General features: G+C 41.3%; 1 protein-coding gene and 1 long non-coding RNA gene across 8 annotated transcripts in view; one reads left to right on the top strand and one right to left on the bottom strand.

Annotated features, from left to right (window-relative positions):
• Positions 1-616: 616 nt before the first annotated feature.
• On the bottom strand, positions 617-6,888 carry LOC108496019. The gene is made up of 3 exons (XR_001874289.1): positions 6,779-6,888; positions 1,528-1,624; positions 617-741 (listed from the first exon to the last, which is right to left on the bottom strand). It is a non-coding gene; the product is annotated as an uncharacterized LOC108496019 (long non-coding RNA).
• Positions 5,980-17,363, top strand: part of SCML2 (sex comb on midleg-like 2 (Drosophila)) — a 70,057-nt gene continuing 58,673 nt past the window's right edge. For 3 of the 7 annotated variants that reach the window (XM_017812352.1, XM_017812351.1, XM_017812346.1), the window contains exon 1: positions 6,918-6,982. The gene's annotated coding sequence lies outside the window, so the exon portion shown is untranslated. Of the gene's footprint in view, positions 6,067-6,405; positions 6,502-6,891; positions 6,983-7,611; positions 7,724-17,363 lie in introns of those variants that run through there. The other 4 variants (XM_017812347.1, XM_017812349.1, XM_017812348.1 and 1 more) reach the window with 4 other exon arrangements.

Here is a 17,363-nt window from a genome sequence, read left to right as displayed (position 1 = left end):
AGAATAGTGTAGCATGACTAGGGAAGTGATTGTCCCACTGTACTGGGCACTGGTGAGGCTGCACCTTGAATACTGTGTTCAGTTCTGGGCCCCTCACTTTAAAAAGGACATTGAGGTGCTGGAGTGTGTCCAGAGAAGAGCAAGAAGGCTTCTGAAGGGTCTAGAAAACATGTCTTATGAGGAACAGCTGCGGGAGCTGGGCTTGTTTAGTCTAGAGAAGAGGAGCCTCAGAGGGGACCTCATTGCTTTCTACAACCACCTGAAAGGTGATTGTAGTGAGGTGGGAGCTGATCTTTTCTACTGTGCCTACAGTGAGAGGACCAGAGGAAATGGCCTTAAGCTGAGATAGGGGAGATTGAGATTAGATATTAGAAAAAAAAATTTCACTGTTAGGGTGGTTAGGCACTGAAATAGGTTGCCCAGCAAGGTAGTGAAGCCACTATCCCTGGAGGTGTTCAAGGCATCTGAATCTGGTGCTGAGTGATATGGTTTAGGGGTTTAGGAGTTACTTGAAGATCTCTTCCCACCTTGATGATTCTATAATTATAACCCGGAAGTAGCAGTTTTGCTTCCTGATTCCATGCTTTATTTCAAATCCCATGTGTAAATCCATTTCATAAAATGTTTTGTGCCATTTTATTAATGAGTTTTAGCCTAGCTGGAAAGCTCCCTATGACTCCCTCTCAGTAGTTCTGATTCACTAAAATTGTCTCTGGTAAAGGGATGATTTTTCTGCCATTCCTAGATGCAAACAAACAAACAAACAAACAAAAAGCCAAACAAGGTTGATATTTTAACTGTCAAAATGGGATATTTGGAGCTAAGAGTTCTGAAAACATTTGATTCACATAATTTCAGTTCAAACACAATGCAATTTATGTGAAAACGAAGAAAGAAAGGGTCAAAATCAGGTATTTAGAAATACTGAAACAAACCATTTCTATTTACAGAAATGGTTTTACTTGGTCAGTTTACTAACATGTTGAGGATTTTGATATTTCAGCTATAGAAAAAATACCACTTCAAATTTAATCTTTTTTTGGTATTACAAATCTATTGCAGGCTTTTGTCCCCAAGATTTTAGGAGTAAACATTTTTTTTCTCCTTTTTGTTTGTCACTGTGCAGAGAGTGCTCACTTTAAATAATACAAATACAAAAAATCTGTTTCCCCTTGCTGAGGCAATTTTAATCACTATTCACCCAATGGCAAAAGCTTACCCATAGCTTAAATCTGTCTTACCTGAAATTGGTTTCTCCCTGCTTTTCCCCTACAAATCAATTTTTAACTAATACAGCCAAATATTTTAACAGGTTGTGTGGCAAATATTCTGTTCCCACTTGTTTCTGTGTTCCTGTACCTCAGAGAAGCTATTTTCAGGTTTGCAGCTATGCAAATGAAAGTAACATAACTTTTTTTCTTTCAGTGTTACCAGTTCCTACATGAATGTCTAAACATCTTATGTATATACTGTAATATTATAGCATTAAATGAAACTGCTTTAGAATGACTGAATGTTTTTACTTACTCTAGTCACAGTGAATGTTCTTTACACTTGTCATCTGAAATTATTCCTGCTCTTAATCTACACAGTTTAAAAACTGTGAAGGAGGTGATGGCATTTTCTACAAGCCAGCATGAAAGAAAGAAAAAATTTACAGAAGATGTTATTAAAAGCATATGTCATTGTCACACTTCAGGCCTTGAAAGACTTCTGAGGCTGTTCTGGAAAAGGTAAACTTCATTCTTGGGAAAGAACACAATGTTAACTTGCTGTCAGATAAAAATTTACAGTATTGGTTGAATTCACATAAACCGAATGTGAAGGCAGACCTATTTATGTCTAAATTATGGCTCTCTGCAGGTAGTGAAGCTGCACATCCTCTCATGTATCTGCAATATACTTGGTCTCATAGGACAATCATATTGGGACAGCTTGAAAGAAGGAGGATTCAGAAAATAGAAAAGCAGTTTAAAATTCTTATTGAAACAATTTATTTTTGGAAGATAGTGGTATGCACATTGCAGAAACAACAAAATGCTTTCCCTAAGGAAGCTGATACTTTCCAATGGCCTTAAAGAAAGCTTACATTCATTGAGTTGGGTTGTTGGCAGAGGCCATGGGAGGTGGCTGAGTCCACCTGCTGCCTGAGGGCCACTCTACCTGTGCCAGCTCTGACCAATGGTGCCCAGCTCTTCTTGAAGAGTCTGAGCTGGAAGGCTGCACAAAAACACAGCCAATCTTCTTCCCTATCCTTACCATTTTTATTTTCTACTATTCTTGCTTTGTTTTAAACCTGACCCATCCTTGATCCATCCAATATGGAACTGTAGAGCAAATTAATCCTTTTCTCTTCACAACAGTCCTCCATATATCTGATATACATTCATATCAGTACTACATAGATATGTATGCTATTTCCACTTCTTCCACTTCCCCCCTTCAACCTAAATCCCTGTTGATTTTTTTAAGTTCCTTCTTAAGTCATGTTTTATAGACATATGATCATTCAGATTGTTCTCTTCTGCTCTCTTAATGGGCTACATATTTACTGAAGTCAGATAGACCATGGCTACTGAGTTTTCCTAGGGCCATGTAAATCAGGATGTTTCACAAAGAGTCTGTGCTTCTTTTTTTGTATTGTTTCATGTGGTTTAACTTTCTCACTGTAGCTCTCTGACATTGTCCCCTTTGTATAGATTGTGATTCACATAACAACAGAACTTTTTCTTCTTTTTTTTTTTTTTTTGGTCACATATTTGAAGCTTTTTTCACTGCAGAACACCCAGTAGTTCCTCCTTTCCTGTTTGTGTAGCTGATCATATCTGCCTCCGCCCAGTAGTGTGCACTTATCCCTGTTGAATAGAACCCTCCTTTTTCCAGACCAAATCACTAGTGTGCGAAAATCATTCTAAATCCTACATCTGTCCTCCAGCATGCTAAAGCCTCCCAGTTTGGTATAATCTCCAGTTATGTAAACATGTTTTCTGAACCATCGCTGAGTTCATTACCATCCTTCTGACGAGGCGCTTGTACCACCTTCCTAAATAACTTAATCTACATTATTTTCACTGTTTACTGAAAGAGTATCATATGAAACCATGTCAAAAAATCTTACTAAAGGGACATCCAACATGACCTTCAGTGTTTCTCCTCCACTGATGATTCCTCTTACTTTGTTGCAGGAGAGATTAGATTTGACATTTTTGTTCTTGACAAAGCTGTGTTGGCTGTTACTTGTTGTGTTACAACTGCTTAAGCATAGCTTGTTTAGTTGCTCCAGTATCTTTAAATAAATTGGTATATATAATTTCCTATTTCCTTCTTTCCTTTCAACAATACTGTTTGTTCCTTTCTGTCCTGTAATATTCCTTCACTGTGTGTAATCTACAATAACCACTAGTAAGTGAGATTTTATTATCCAGTCCTTTAAATCCAGCTGACAGGAAAGCAGCAAATTTTGTTTGAATAATTTCTCACTTGGTCTTTTTATAGTATAATATGAAATCTGCTTGTTTTCCCCATTATCAATGATGCCTAATATATACATATATAAAAATAAAAATTAGATGCAAAAATGTTGAGAAATTTGGCTTTCTCAGTGTTGTCTGCTAAAAACTTTTCAGTTCTGCTTGATACTGGCATAATCACTTGCCTCGTTTTTTCTGGCAATGTACTTGAAATTATTTCATGTAAGCCCAAATATCCCAAAATTACTAGTTGTGTTTCATTTCCTGCTGCCTTTTCTGACTTTATTCCTGCATGATTAGGCTACACTTTTGTAATTCTCCCAAGTAACCCAACCCAGCTTCTTTCCTGGATGCTTCATTCCTATTTGAGGTTCAGAAAGAGCTTGTGACAGCCAGGATGATCTTTTACTCTGCCCTTACCTCTTCTGCACAGAGAGTTCACTTACTTATACTCCTAATGTTATTTCTTTGAGGAAGTGCCAGTTCTCTTAAACATTTTTTTTGCCTGCATCAACCTCTCAGAACATCATATTGACACATTGCATGAGTTCATTGAAGCCTACCTCTATGAAATGTCTTGCTTTTGTTTTGATGTTGTTACTTCTTTCTAAAATCACAGAATCTCCCTCCAAAAAACTGTGAAGCCATACATATATGTATACATATACACATATATTTATACATACATACTTATATATACATGCATACACACGTGTCTATCTCTCTCTTTGTGAAGAACATTGAGAACTTACAAAATGCCTAGTTTTTCTGACCCAAATATTTCAGTTTAATATCTACAAAAGAAAAATGAAAAATGATGAGTGAGCCATCAGAAAACAAGCTCATAATTCTGCTGGAAAATTGTTAGCTGGGCTTCCTGATTTCAGCCTCCTGGGGCAAGCAAGAATAGTAGAAAATAAAAATGGTAAGGATAGGGAAGAAGATTGGCTGTGTTTTTGTGCAGCCTTCCAGCTCAGACTCTTCAAGAAGAGCTGGGCATCATTGGTCAGAGCTGGCACAGGCAGAGTGGCCCTCAGGCAGCAGGTGGACTCAGGTACAGGTCTGCAGCAGTTCATCTGACAGGCTCTGCAGCAACAGAGTGGTGTCCCACTGGCTCACAGGGAACAGATTCCTCAGACGCTATACCTAGCACTGGCTTGGGCTTAAAGAATAACTTTAAAATATGTTTTCGTTTCCTCTGTGTTTCACAGGGACTTATTCTGTGACACTTGGAACATTTCTGTATCCATCTCTATGATGAACATAATCTCTCCTTTTTCTGCAGAAGTTCCATATGACAGAAAGGGGAAAATATTTCAAATTAAGCAGCATTCATCTGCATTGGCGATGAGCATAACACACTTCACTATAAAGATTTTCTGTAAGCATATTTCACTATTTCTCTTGTGTATTTTTAATCACTTCAATTAGCATAGTTTTACTTGTTTCTCTCATGTTTTCAAAATATTAAATATTTATAATTACGGCAAGGGCTCATTTTCCTTGTTTCTAAAGAACCATTTACTGCTTATGGGAGTGCTTAACATAAATTGTTAGTAGTGACTTGCAGTATATGCAGGATACTAAAATGGGCTGTAAGAATTCCAATTTCATGTAGAAGAATTAGAGGGGGTTTGGTTATATATTTGAGCTTTCTTTTTTGTGTGTTTGGTTTGGTTTTTTGTTCATTAAAAGAACTCTTAGAATCGCATTCTCATGACCTTAGATTAATTTAGAACTTAAAATTTCACTTTTCAAGTCATGTTAAATAGTGAAGTTGAAACTTGGGCACAAAATCCCCTTAAGGTTGGTAGTATTTAAGTTATGATTTTTTTACCAGTTATGCCTACATACCACTTGGGGTCTGAATTATAATACCCGAAGCTTACACAATGGGAATACCCCCTCCTAAAAATCTAAGGAGGCACTTCTTGGCTATTATACAGTTTTTATAAGCGTGGATCTCTGCAAAATAATTGTGTAAAATTTCCCAGGTGAATATGCACCAATTTTAACGCGCATTATACACGCTGATTATATACAATTGTGCACGTACATTGCGATCCTTGTGCACCATAACGCGGGGCACTGTCCCGGTCCGTGCACACGGACGGTGCCGGCGGCACTGCAGCGCCTGACACTGGCTGCCTCAGGTTTCCCTGCAGAAACCCCTGCCGTCGATCCCTCACACACCGAAGTCTCGCACAGAAACACCTGCCAGGGAGTGATTTTCTCCCCTCACAAGGCGGTCCTGCTCCTCGGGCGCAGGAGCCCGCGCCGACCTCGACCCTCCTATCGAGCGGCCCCCCGCAGGTCCCGCTCGTTCGCTTCTGCCGCCGCAGGTGCGGGCGCGGGGCGGGACGCTGCGGCTGCCGCGAAACCCCGACCGCCGCTCCCCGCTCCCCCTGCGGCGCCGCCCCTGTCGCTGCCGCCGCCGCTGCCCCGCCGGGCGGGCGGAAGGGGGGCGGTGGGGGGGAGGCCCCGCGCCCCCGGTGCCGCTGCCGGGCATGCGCCGTGCCCCCGGAACATGGCGGCGGCGTGAGGCGGCCGACGGCAGCAGCGGCTTGACAGGACCCGCGTCCCGCCCGCCCGCCCAGTGAGTGGCGGCGGCGGCGCTGCCCGCTCCCCGCGGCAGGCAGGGGGAGGGAGGAGCGGGGAGAGAAAGGGAGGCGAGGCGGCGGTCGCGCCCCTTCCCGGGACTCGCACCGCGACCTCCGCCCGCCGTGGCCGCGCCGGGCGCCGCGGTCCCGGGAGCCCCCGGGTGCCCCTCCCCGCCAGCCCCGCTGCGCTGGAGGCGGCACCGGGTCCGACCGCGGCTGCACCGCGCTCTGGCACCGCGTCCAGGCCTTTCTGCGCTGCCCGCTCCCCTCCTCGGAGGGTCCCGCCGCCCCCCGCCCGCGGGGACCCGCCGGTAGCCGCGGCAGGAGCGGCTTCCCGGGCGACAGGAGCGGGGCGGCTGTGCCTCCCGGCACCAACAAAGCGCCTCCCTCTCTATCGGGGTGGCCGCGAGTCCCGGACAGCGGGAGTCCCGGTGAGCAAGGGCAGTGCGGGAGGTCCCGGAGCCGGCGGTGCCGCCTTGGCGGGGCTGCATCGGGGCCGGCGGCGTTTGACAGGAGCGTGGGCAGGACACGCCTCCCCCGGCCGGGGCGGCCCCGCTGTCTCCCCCGCGGCGGCGGCTCCGCGCCCTCCGGGCCCGGGCGGCGGGGCTGCCCCTGTCCCGCTCCCGCCGTGGCCCCTGGTGCTGGGAAAGGGGCGTCCTCCAGAAAAACTGGATGCGCGTTAAAAATGATACAATTCGGGGCGCGCACCTGTGTTTGTTGAGGAGGCCGGGGGTGCCGCTTGGAGACAGCGCGGTGGTCGGGTGGGGGCACTTGCGCGTTGCGATGCGCTGCGGCGATCTTCCCGTTTTCTTGAGGGTTAAACTGCGTATGTGGCAAATACTGGTTAACGACTTCGAGAGAGTGTGTTGCACGGGGAGTCATATTTTGGATGTTCCGAAGAAAGTGGTTTAAGTATAGAAAATTCTGTTCTTACAGTGTCGTGCATCATCGCTGTCTTAGCTGTTGTGACAAACTACAGAATATATTGCAGTGCTGTAGTAATTAAATCAATATTCAAGTTAAATTTTATGCTTAATTATTCTTAACACGCTTTAAGTGTTACTGCAATTTCAAGTTGAAGTCTTTCCCTACAGTTATTTTCTGTTTCTCACTGATTATTTAGGCTATAGGAGATAGCAAAAAATAATTCTAAAACCTAAAAGGTTTAGAAGAGGTGAAATACTGATATCTTAGTGAGTTCTACTAATGTAAACTTCACTTGTGACTCATGCGTATTCTAACTATTGTAGCTGTGGTGATTAAAACTTAAAAAGCATAGAATGTAGATAGGACAGTAGGTTTTCAGAGCATGCCGCATCTGACTTGTAAACAGCTCTTCAAGTCTGACTGGTTGTGAATCTTTTCGTATTCAGAGTAGCAGTCTTAAACTTCTGCATTTTTAAAGCATTCATGCTGCTCTTTACTCTTGGGAAGTGGCAGAGAAAAGCAGTTGGTGAAGCTCGGGTCAGTAACAACTGCAGAACTGGTGCAGGTGGAACAGGAGTGACAGGAGGGCATTCACTGTGTCACAGTTGGGTTTTAAGCTGTCATGTAAAGTTATGGAATAAATAGGGGAGTGACCGTGTTGGGGTGTACCAGTTTTTCACAGGCCATCAGCAAGTGCTGCTCAGTCTGCAGCAACCAACAGCCCATGTGAGTGATCTCGCTGGTGGTGCGTCCAGGGCAATTACTTGTACAGCCAGGCTGTGCGCTTGGGGGCAGGGGGAGCTGGTTTTCTCACTTAGGGTATCATAAAATGTAAGTACTATTTAAGGATGATATTACTTGAATTGATATAAAGAAAAACACATTGGAGACGCTTCTGTTAGTATTTTATTTATGGGAAGTTTCACAGTAATGCAAGCGGGAGGCAGCAGGAAACAGCGTATGGTGAAACTGAGGTTGAGACTGGGAAGTGCTTGTGTGGCTTTTAACTTTAACATGATCTGGTCTTGAATATCAAAGTAGCATTTACTGGTTTTGTTTAAAACTCAGCTAATGGAGTTGGTGTTCTAGTTTTCTATTTGGTGTAAATAGGCAGCAATATTTGTGTAATATCTTTCAGGTTGCTTGGTATTTTATATTTTTATAGTAATGTTCGGATTCAGCAAACACAAATGCTGGCTTTTCATGATGTGTTATAGCTGCAAGTATAAACTACTTTCACACCAATTAGAAGCTGTGTAGATGCATAAATGGAACATAATTAGATTGTTCTTAACATTTGGACATGTGTAAGTATTGATCTTGATGTAGGAATTTTGGGGAAGAAACAATGATAGTCCTTTTAAATATTTTTCCTTAGATTTTGTATATTCCTACTTTAAATGTGCAGATGCTTTTTATTTTTCCCTTCGCTGTGACTGCCCTTGCTGTGCCCAGATAGTATGCTGTCATAATGTAGAGGCATTGTTTTCTGGAGTAGCTGCTCGAGTTCAAAAGAGGCATTTTGCTAGTGTGAAATTTGTAGTACTGAGAAAGTATTAATTCCATTACGTGTCTAAAATCAGTGTGTATAAAACAATGATGCGGCTTTACTTAAGAGAGAATGGGTGTCTTTCATTGTTTTCTTAGTATTCCAATGGGATTATGAGCTGTGATCAAGTCCTCTTTACTCCCTTTACTGAGTGAATGTATGAGGAGAAATGAAGTGTTCTCAGTAATTATCCCCTGGTATGAAATAGTGTCACTAACAGGAAACGCCCTTTGCCATTAACTGTCCAGGACAGTGATGCTGGTTTTCTTATTTGTCTGGATGCACCTACCTCAAACAAGGTTGGGTGAAATACATAGTTGTTCTTGCATGTTTTAAGGTAATCTTTAGAAATACCATTTGACAGTCTACTGTGATATTGTCTAATTGTAGATACAGAACAGGTAGGGACCAGCAAACTGCTTCAAGGAGTCTACACAAGGGAGGTTGTTAACCAACTTTGTGACCTCCACATCTGCAGGGCATTTAAAGTTCTGTTCGTTCCCATTTGAAAGAAGTAGCCTCAGGCACTCAGCCTTAGTGCCCTTCTTCCAGAGATTAAAATCTTAAATGTGAAGGACTATACAATTTGTATTCTTTAAAGTGTAAGACACGCAACATAAATTGCCCAGAACTCTGAGATTTTTCTAGCGTGTGGGAAGAGCAGAAAAACCTGTATAAAGTTGTCACGGCTTAATAGTGCAGTGTGTAAATATAAAGTGATGGAAATGTTAAATGGAAAATTATTTTTGCTTGAATGTTACAGGTGTTTTCATTATATGTAGTAGTCCTGGTATTTTTGCAAATCCTTCTGATTTACATTTTGGCTCAATGTAACTTGAAGTCCCAGAATATTTGTTAACATTGTAATACAATTTGGTGAATAATTTTTTATTACTGTGATTTGTGATTTTTGTATATGAGGGTGCTGTTCCTAATACAATTTGTACTGTTTCTTTGGAGACTTCTTTTAAGGTCCAAGTGATCTATAATTCAGTGGTAGAAGCTTTAGTATTAGTTATATGCAGTTAAGTTTATTTTTGCATTGTAACAGTGACTGATAATGGTGTATGCGAACAGCTTTACTTATGATGTCTAAGCGGAGAGGCAATTAATTTGTTTGAGATATAGCCTCTACAAAGTGAGACAGTTAAGTCCCTAAGTGAGCTGTAGCTTTTTTTTCTTAAGGGTATGTTTCTGTGTAAGTACTATTTTTGTACCTTCATGCACCTGCCAGCTGACTTGACCTGTGTGGGCAGTGAGGCTGAGGGTGTGTTTCCAGCTCCTGCCGCCCCTTGCTCCTGCTGCAGTGCTGGGCATGGAGCAGCAACAGATGATTTGGTGAGTGACCAGCTCAGTCCAGGTGTGTTTGTGTAAACTCCCCACATTGCCTAAAACTTGTATTCTGTATCTGTGATCTCTTCAAGTAGATTATTGTCTTTTGGGATGGGAAGAGTGTCTTCAGGTACCTGAGCCAACACTGAGCAGGCTCCCCTTTTATCTGCAGCAGGTATATACACAAAGAGTAACTGGTGCATAAGTGGTGATGATGACCCTCAGAGGTACTTTTATCTCTTCCTTGTTAGTCTTTCTGCTTCCTCAACAAGGACAGAGATCTGGAGGAAAGTCAAGAGCTGCTTCACAACCATTCAGAAAGCAGCAGCTGTCTTTATCAGCCACCTTATCTCTTTTATTTGGGCTTGCTCTGATAATTTCTTTTGTATACAATGGACGTTGGGCACAGGTGTACACAACTGAACCATTTGTAGCTGAGGGGATATAACATGCTATACCATTAGCAGTGTGTGTATGCAGGGATGTACTGTGTGTTTACCCTTAGCAACTCTCCTCTCAAATTCCCTGTCACAAAAAGTAATAGCTTTAGTTTCTATGTTCTTGGGATATGACCAAAAATTTATTATTTTCTTATCTTGGATCTAAATGAAGTACACAGTTCCTTATGGTGATATGTTACATGTCTCTTTTATTTCAGCAGTGTAGATTCAAGACCGGTTCATAGTTCTGCACTTTAGCTGAGACACCTGCTTTGTGGGTAGTGGTTGATCGCTTTGGATCCAAATTGGTGCAATACCTAGTGTGCGCTTACTGTGGTTCTTTCATGTGCTCTCTTCCTGCTTTTCTGAATTACTTACAGAGACTAATATCAAAGTCTCTCTGAAATACTAAACCTTTAACAGAATTTTAGTGTGCTTTGATTTGTTTTAGCAGGGTGATAGCCTTTCTGCTCCACAGGGAATATACCATCTAGATACCTTATGTCCAGACTAATCCTAAAGTACATTTTCCTTTTTGGCTTTGTAAGAGTATTGCTGTATGCAGCTTAAGCGTGAGCAGTATTTTGGGCTGATTTTTATTTTTAACCAATAAATGGTATGTATTCTCCCCATTTGTATGTTATCATTGAAAACCAAGTAAGACATTGCATTAAAGGTAGATGGGTTGTTTAAATCTTTTGATTCTAGGCCTTCAGCTTCACAAATCAGGTCAAATTCTATTTAAGATACCAAGGGAATTCAGTCTTTTCATAAAAGTGACGAACTTCTTTGACGGAAATCTATCTGAGTCAGTTGTCTTCTCAAGGTAATACGATATTCCTTTTAGTGTAGGGCAAAGATGGGGTTGAGCCTTTCATCCTCTGTAGCATACATTAGTTCAGGGAGCAGCTGAAGTTTATAAAACCTATAAGAGAGTAGCACCATTATAATGAGGTGCATACCTAAAATGAAGCATGTACCATTATTTATGTACTGTGTGGAATCTATCAGAGATTAATGCAGGAAGTTTCAGTGGAAGGAGTACAATTCTTGGGGCACTTTTAAAAGCCCACTTAAAAAGAATAGTTTGTAAAAGTGAGTCTTGTGCATGGAGGAATGTGAGCTGCTAAATTTGGTGGAACTCTTATAGTCACTATCGTTTGTCAGAGGCTCAGAGATTAAAAGGGCTGCCACATGTTTGATGGCACCTCCCATTCCAAACCTCTTGTATGTGTACCCTGCACTGGAGGGCTATAAAGAGGCAGACAGTGGTTTTCTGGGAAGGTCAGAGGATATGAATTGGTTTTAATCCCAAAATGAGCAGTGTTGTAGTTAGATGGAAAACTTTGAATGTGGCATGTAGGTTTTTTTCAGCTTGTTGTAGGTAAATACTGCCTAGTCTGAATATTCCCTAGTGCTCAATGGCGTAAGCACTGGGTGGAGGAGGGAGAGGGAGTTGCCTCCAGAAGGGTGATCTCCTGAAGTAGCAGAAAGGGGGATGCTCTGCCTCTGTCCTGGTCTGGGCAGTGGCAGCTGTGTAGTCATGCTGAGGAAGGGGTGGAGGAGGTTGCCCTGTAGCTGCTTGCTTCACTTGTAGGTGGGGTTTTATTATCTATAATTGTTGTCATGGGAAATGGGAGAGAGACAGATTTGCTGTGAATGTGCCTGATGCTTTGAGTCTTTCGTCTTCTTTCATTTTTGAAGAGTGAAGCAAATAGTGCAGCTGAGTATTTGCAGCTGTCTAGTTCTTTGAGCATTTAGGAATTGTGTCTTTTATGACCTGTTAGTGCTTTGTTAGCTGCAGAAATGTCCAGCAGCACTGAATGGTGCTTAGGAATGGCACATGGTGTGATTCTCAGGGTTGTCCTGTGCAAGGCCAGGAGCTGAACTTTGATGATCCTTGTGAGTCCCTTCCAACTCATGATATTCTATGATTCTACGATAAAGTTTGTCCAAATAGATGGACAAATATTTTTGTTGGCAACTGCATAAAGATCCCTTGTGTAAGGGGACTGAAGAAGGCTTTTGGCACCAGCAACAGGTGAGCCCAGTGCGGGGATGTGCGTGTGCCTGGAAACTGCAAGCAGCTCTCTGGGCTTGTCTTTCTTCAGAAAAATTGTCTGGAAAGGGAAGCTATCAGGAAATTGCTAAAGGGCTTATTTAGTTTTGGTTGGTTTGTTTTTGTTCCCTGACTGGACACCAGTACATGGGATCAGTGTAGTTATTTCATTATATAAGCCAGGGTACACCGTGGAGTGTTGCAGCAGTGGAAAAATGTGGTGAGGCAAGTTGTGTCTTTGTTAATGTACAGTGGCATGGCACCTCAGCAAGCATTATGTTGTTTGGATTCTCACGTGGGGAGAGAGAGACAGATACTTTATGCACTGGAAGAGGATGGCAGCAGAAGTATGTTGCTGCTGGCATTGAGTACAAGCAAGGGGAGCCAAAAATGTTGTTCTGAAACAAGCCAACTTCACCTGGGGTGCTGGCAGCAGTTGGCTCTTATGCAGAAATGCCCCAAGGCTGTTCTTCATACCTTTAATGAAAAAAATAAATTGTGCATGCTGTTTGACTTCTACAGATTTCTGCATCAGACTAGAAGTGTTTGTGTTTCTCTGGATACACTGTTGTGAGTAAAAAATCTGGACTGCAGGAATGGGTTTGCTGACTATGCACTATGTGGATAGAGCTCCATGTGATCATATCTGAAACCAAGCTTCCACAGTTCCTTTTCCAGTTTGGAGACCGTGTAGAAGTGAGGAAGCCAAAGTTGCCTAAAACAGTGAAAAATCCCTTTTCTGCCATCCCACCCCTGCTTGTCTTTCTCCCCCTTTTCCCCTTATGTATACACACACTATGTGACTGCTGCTGGTGGTGTTGCTTGTCTGCTAAAGACAAGCGCAGAAAAGCTATATAGGGATCTCTAGCATCTGGGCATCTCTTACTGTGTTTGCAACAGCAATTTCTTTTCTCCCCTACCTGCTGTATTTACACTGTGCTAAAATTATGCTCAATGCCTCGCAGAACAAATAGTTTGAGACCCCTCTGTGTCAAGGGAGGCTGAGCAGAAGGCAGAGGAGATGTGTCTGGGTATAGAGAGAATATCATGCAGGTATGTAGCTCTTACCCAGTGCTAATCATACAAAATTATGTTGGTTTTTTTTTTTGTGCATAGTTTAATTAGTTTGCTTTATGAAAGAAATTTGAGTTAGACATTTGGACAAAGCCAGGTTGAATAATGATGATGAATGTTTTCAGGAAGAGTATTCCAGGCTTGAAGGAGGAAGTGGAAAACAGCACAGAGGTTTCAGTGTGAATTCGCCAAAATGTTTAAACAAATTGTCAAAGTCTTGTGCTACTGTAAATATGTACTAGTAAACTCCTGAAACTGGCAGCTTTACTTAAGACAGAAATGTAAGCTGTATTTTTTTATTTATTTGAATATAACAGTGAAATACCTTTCATGTGGTAAGACTGGCATTTTAGGAATATTTAAAGCTGTTAATGGTCAGTCAGCCGCTTTGCTGAACTGCTGACTTCACACATACCATTTCCTTTTTCAGGTTTTTACAACCCCACATCTTCTGACTTTTAAAGGAGGATAGGGAGGGAGGGAAGGAGGAGAAAAGCTATTTTCATTTTTTGCTGGTAGCCATAGAGCAGCTCTAAACTACAGTTTTTAAAATTACTCTCAGTTTAGTAAATGTTAAATCTACGTGACAAAAATTGTTTCTGTTTTGTGTTGATACAAACTCTGCTGTTTAACTTGGAGACCTTAGTTCTCTGATGTTCTCATTTATAAGTATTATTTCTTATTTTAGGAATTTTTGGGACAAGTCTTTGGTCTAAACCTTGTTAATGTTGCTTTTCAAATATACAATGCTTTACTCTGTACTGAATAACACACTTAATAGGGTTTGAGAGTTTAGAGAGATTTTTGTAGTCTTGAAATGTATGACTTACTGTAATTACAGTTGCTCATATTCTTAAGCAGATCGTAAACTTACCTGGTGAGAGAGCAGAACATTTACAGGCAATATTTTACTACTGACAGCTTAAAAGTTTGTTTATGCTAATCACTTCATAAATAGTGAGCAGTACACTGCTGGTGACTTTCAGAGCATTTTTGCAAGTGCAGAAAATTTCTTCTTGCTGTTAAAGCAAATGACATTACAAAAATATATTTGTAAGGCACTAAGTACCCACTCTCTTCCTTTAACAACTTAAGAAATATTCAAGCTTAGTTGTTCTAATGATATATATGACTAGCTAATATTTGTTGTTCTGAGAGCTTGTAAATTTGACAAAAGTCTATCTGTCCTAGCTCTATTTTTATTAACTAGAAGAGGGTTTTAGATATAGCGGTTTATTAGAAGCTCTGCTATATGAAAATCTGGAAGTTTAATTTCCTTTCCTTGAAAGAATCTCTTTTTTTTTTTTTTTACACGAGGAATGTGAACTTAAAGGGATTCCAACTTGGATCAAATTTCTTGTCAGAACACTGACTGATTATATATTTGTGTGTATAAATGAAAGAAGACCCCATCTTAAATGTTTCAAAATCATAAATGATTTCAAATACATACTGAATTTACAACTTACAACTACAAAGCTTGTGTTACATTTTGTGAAGTTCTGATTCATTTGTGTTTTTTTCTTTTAGCCTTTGAGATCTTACTCTTTTTTAATGATGCCACAGTATGCTCTAAGAGGTGTGAAGTGATTATCTGTATTACAGAAATAAGGAAGTAGATACTGTTTTGTCTTGAAGTGTACCAGATGAGTTTACACGCTGGGTAACTTGCTGGAGAGTAAATTTTCAAGTATTGGAAATTTGAAACCAATGTATTTTATTAAAAACCTCCTTTTAAGTCTTACTCTCTTTGTCTCTTTTCAGTCCCTTAAAGACTTGTGAAAATGGTATGAAGTAGAGATTTTAATTAAGAGACAACAGATGAATAGATGATTATGTTTAAGAAAAGGGTATTCCAGATTAATGATGGATAACTTTGAAGTAATGCAGTGAAACCACATTTGTTTGGGAAGCAACTGGTGCCTGTGGGTGCTTGTTACCCATGTGTGGAAGCTGGAGTGGGAACTGTGGTTGCCAGATTGTGTGTTGTTCCAAGGAAAGGCTGCATAAGTCCTTTTCTTGAAGGCCTCTGCAGTGCTGGCAGTAACAAACAGCAGGAAGGAGGTGAGGAGCAATGGGAGCGTGGCCAGCAGTTGTAACTGCTGTCTCTTGTGTTTCTAAAGGTAACAGCACGTGAACACTGGCAAGTATAACTCCTTGTTCATATTAAGCCTGAAAAATATCTGCCTTTATTTCAAGCTAAAATTAAGAACTTCACTGATGCTTCAGAGTGAATGTTCTGATAGATTCCTCCTCTGTGCTGTGTACCTGTGTAAAAGAACAGCCTCAGTCCTTATCCAGCCGAGACTACCCATTGACAGCTGTCCATTCCACAAGTGACGTCACCAAGAATGAGGTCTGAGTTACTGCATTTGTACCAGTGGTAGGGTCAAAAAAGCTAACAGGCTCTAAAACTGGTGTCTCTTGTCTTACCTCTCGAAAAGAGATGCAGAGTCATTGACAGAAAAACTTTAACCTTTTGGTAGGGAATAAACCCACAATCTCCTAGGGGATTAGGCTTCTTTTAAATGTTATGTTTATCTTCATAATTATGTGCTGTGTATTTTTATGAGCAAACATGCTGTCAAGATAAACTTGCACTGGGAAGCCCTAAATATACATGATTTTTTTTCAGGACATTCGGCTTATTTGAGTGCCTGGCTTACAGTGAAAAGGATAATGGCGATGCATGGCAGGCAAAACAGAGCAAGTTAGATGCTTTCTGTAGAATACTAGCTTCTTTGAAATGCAGCAATACATGTCCTTTGGGTAATTCTTTCAAAATAAAAAGAGCAAAGTTAGTCAGGAAAAATGTTTTCCATCCTGTTTTCTGACACCTAGTATTATGTACTAGCAATGCAGAGAGAGCAAAGGCTTAGGCTTGTCTGCTAATATATGGCTTTCTGACAAAGGACTTGCACAGTGGGAGGTGGCTAATAGAAGTGATTAACAATAAAAACTTCAGTAAGGAATTAAAGGCAGATGAATGCATTCCATCTGATTTTTAAAAAAGTAACTGGTGTAAGGGGTGTTAACCAGAGAAAGACTAAAACTTGGTTTACAGGATGAATTGAGATGTGATGTAAATAATACACTTCATGAGTGTTGAGGTCTTTTACATGCTCTTTGGATTGAAGATATTTTGATAATGAATCCAATATTAGCCTGGGTTCATGGATTGTTTTCCACTTGCCTTTTCAGTTTCCATAATTTACAGCGAATGGGTTCTCAATGGATTCTGTACTGACAGTCCCTAAATGTTTTGGCCATTTTCTGTCCATGACTGACAACCTCTGTGCTTAGCTTGGTCTTTGTAACTTTGGTTTTCATTCTGCTCCTTTGTACACCTTCAAGCCATTGCACTGCAGCCTTGCCATTGCATTTCTTTGTTTGCTCATATCTTCCTGACCTTGTTTTGTTTAGTTTTTCCTTTAATTTCTAGAAGCTGCTACGTAAATTTCTTAACCTGTCTTTCTCACTCAGCTTGCTTGTACAAGAATGCCTTGAGCTCTGTCCTTGCTGTGTAATTTTACCAAAATGTCCCCTGGAGGTGTTGCCCTGTATTTTCTGGTGGTTTTCTTCTCTTCTGTGGTGGATGTGGTGTGAGTTGATCCAGGCTGGTGATGGTGAGCGCGACAGAAGAAAACTTTGTCTTGGTTAGCAAAGGACATAACTGCCTTATTTATGGTTTACCAGTTAATTATGTGAGGTGATGGAAAGTTGTTCCTTGGTCTGCCCCTGCAAAAGAAGTTACACTTTGTTTCAGGCTGACCATGCTCTGTTTTGGAGGTAACTGGTTTTCATTTTGCGGTAGTTCAGCAGCATGTAGTGGTTGTTAGATGGAGGCTCAGAAATACCGTTCTGGGATGTTTCTGTGACAAACAGCACAATCTATGCGCTAATTTAATAGCA

Source organism: Lepidothrix coronata, unplaced genomic scaffold (genome assembly GCF_001604755.1).
Source record: "Lepidothrix coronata isolate B3197 unplaced genomic scaffold, Lepidothrix_coronata-1.0 Scaffold35, whole genome shotgun sequence".
Classification (NCBI taxonomy): domain Eukaryota; kingdom Metazoa; phylum Chordata; class Aves; order Passeriformes; family Pipridae; genus Lepidothrix; species Lepidothrix coronata.
The sequence above is the reverse complement of the archived record's forward strand: the minus strand, read 5'-3'. Positions and strand labels throughout refer to the sequence as shown.